Below are 2,863 nucleotides of genomic sequence, written 5' to 3' on the forward strand. Positions count from 1 at the left end.
ATCTGCCTTCTCTGATTTAGGGTTTCATTTTTATGTATTTCTAAATTTCTTTCAACATGCAACGACTAATCTGCTAAATTTATTTTTTTTAATGTTCATTGAGATTAAATCTACTAGCATCTAAAGGGAGATGAGCTCGTATAATTACATTGTGACAGCTCAAAACCCTACGGCTGTCGGTCATTCCTGCATTGGCACCACAATCTTATAGTAGCGTAAGTTTTCGAATGTTGTTACAAATTTATCAAGGTTTATATATGGATTAGCTGCAATTACTTGTTAGATGTGGTCATTATCTATTCATCATTCATGTAAAAAAATGTCTACATGAAATTTACACGCATTGAAATTTATTCAGTTACCGAAGAACGACCTTAGGTTGGATTTTTTAAATTATTTAACACTACTAATCTGTTGGATAATTGACACAACAATTATTTTATGAAATACCCAAACACCCTAAAAACATGGCACTTGATGATGACTACAATCTTATGAAAAAAATGTGTAATCTCATCATTGCTTGTTTATTCCAATATAGAGACTTGATGTTTGTTTTTGTGTTAACTTGAATCTTTAGTGTACAAAAAATCAAGATTTCACCTATATGATGAACAATTTAGAACAACATTAATCGTCATACACTAGATTAAAGTAAAAGGCACAAAAGAAATCTGTTTGATAAATAGGAAAACTGAACCTGCTACTACCATACTCTAGTGTGTTAAAGTTTGCAACATTATCACATGCCTTTTTTGTTTATTTTACTGCACTAAATAAATGCTCTCAATTAGCATAGTCATTGTAGTCAAAGGTTGTCCTAGTTTTTAGTTTTATGGAGTCATGGTAGGTAGTTGACTAAATCATGGAGTCTATTTCCCATTTGTTCTCATTTGTAAGCCTAGGGTAGGCTTGCTTTTTGAATATGTAGCACCAATAAAACATTCTTCTGAGCATATTACTCCCTTCTTTTGTTACATTGCCTAATTATTATCCCTGTGCAGCTTTGTCTATAGTTGAGTTGTACAAGTGGATTTCATGAAGGGTACTAAGTCACACTGTATGCAATCACAAAGTTAACATAGTGTACCTTTGAGAACCATGCATGGCCATGCCACACAATATTTATAGGATCCATGTTACTTTGATTTAAACCCTCATCATTTGACAATCTGAAAATATATTAAACTGTTGAGTAACCAAATATGACATGTTTGGAATTAATAAGTACCAAGTACAAAACAATACATCAAAGTACCAAGCAGGGAGAAGTTAAGTTGGCTTTTTCACTTATTACTTTTTTTTTTAATCTCCGGTCCTTGTGCATTAATTACTTTATGTTTACTTAACTTCTTTTTATGCAGATCTTGTCCAAGATACCAATATACCGAAATATTTCAACATTAGAACTTTTCCGCCAGTGAGTGAGTTGATTAATTGCTAGTTTACAAATTAAGATTCATTTGTTGCTTTATTTATGTTGTGTTGGTGAATATTCTTTTTTTTGAAGGGTGAAACACAAGATCTACTGTTGATTGCAATAGAAAGATATAAGTTTTCTATTCTTCAGTGGGATCTAATTGCAAAAAAAAATTGTTACAAGGTTTGGTCTTATTGGACAAAGTATTCATGTTTCCTTTTCTTAAGACTGCATAAATTGAAATAAAGAAAGGTTAGTTGTTGAATATTCTATTGCTTTTGTAGAGCAATTTGTGATACATCAACCTCAAGCCCCTTAGAAGGATCAAGCTCAAGCTCATACACCTCTGATGGAACAAGCTAAGACACAGTAGATGATGCAATTCCATACACCTCAGCTGGTCAGGTGCATATCCGGTTTTTTGAATGTGTTATGGGCACCAATATTGCTAAAATGAGACATATTCTGATATTTTCACTCTTTTATAGCATTTTATGTTACTTACCACCCTTTTGATCTTTTTAGGCGGTCATAGGCGACCTTGATTGCAGAGCCATTGTACGCCATATGTATTTGGAACGGATTAAGGTAGTAGTCCTTACTCACAACTGTTATTCTCTCGAAAAGGTTCAAATTAATATTTTATCCAAAACTTATGGTTTTTATCAGAAAATAAATTATAAAAATTAGGTCTTTTCCGGATATAAATGTAATGGGACACAATGTATGTTGGGTACCTGATGCATGATGAGGTCACTCATTTTGCTATAAGCCATAATGATATCCCCATGGATTTGCAAGGATGGATCAGGTTGCAAGGCTGGATAATGATCTGCACAGATTGAATACTTAAATTGTGCGTGCCATCAGCACTAATATTCCAATGCATCAACAAAAGTTTGTCAGTAGTGGTCGCAAATAACCCATCTTTGTAAGCATTTAAGTTGTGGATTCCATGAGAGAAATGGCGTTTCCTATCTGCTGGCTCGAGCCTCCCGCTATTAACTTCAAAGACAATAAGATAGCCTGTGTTTGTTTCCACACAATAATATTTCCCCTGATCGCCTGCGAATGAGCAACTAACGATCGAACCGCCCCGTCGAATTCCCCATTAGCTAGTCCATAACTATGGAGTGTCTATATAATCTGATCATCTAATAATCGGACGGAGCTCTCATCGCATACTGCAAATGTCTTAGACTTCATTTGTTGTTCAATACATCGTAGCTGCTCATTCAAATAAATGGGACGAATGTGAAAATCCTCATCACTAACTGCTCTTCTGAGACTTAACTTGTTTCCTTCTACAAAGACAAGCCTGTTGACCGAACCACAAATCACAAACCAAAAAAGGGAATTTAAATTAATAGATTTATCAAAGAAAAAATGTTACAAATTAAAGGATCAACTTGAAAACAAGTCACTTGGAAAATCAGAAGAGCT

General features: G+C 34.1%; 1 long non-coding RNA gene across 3 annotated transcripts; it reads left to right on the plus strand.

The window, feature by feature from the left end:
* Window positions 1-1,345: 1,345 nt before the first annotated feature.
* LOC145103772 (uncharacterized) lies at window positions 1,346-2,412 on the plus strand. Of its 3 annotated transcripts, XR_013706859.1 has the most exons (5): window positions 1,362-1,424; window positions 1,511-1,603; window positions 1,705-1,825; window positions 1,946-2,008; window positions 2,222-2,412. It is a non-coding gene; the product is annotated as an uncharacterized LOC145103772 (long non-coding RNA). The 3 variants fall into 3 exon arrangements; XR_013706857.1 differs by having other exon boundaries at window positions 1,346-1,420; window positions 1,946-2,412; XR_013706856.1 differs by having other exon boundaries at window positions 1,946-2,412.
* The last annotated feature ends 451 nt before the right edge of the window (window positions 2,413-2,863 follow it).

The sequence above is a fragment of the Lactuca virosa genome, chromosome 4, assembly GCF_052849685.1.
Source record: "Lactuca virosa cultivar CGN04683 chromosome 4, Lactuca_virosa_CGN04683_v6, whole genome shotgun sequence".
Taxonomy (NCBI): Eukaryota; Viridiplantae; Streptophyta; class Magnoliopsida; order Asterales; family Asteraceae; genus Lactuca; species Lactuca virosa.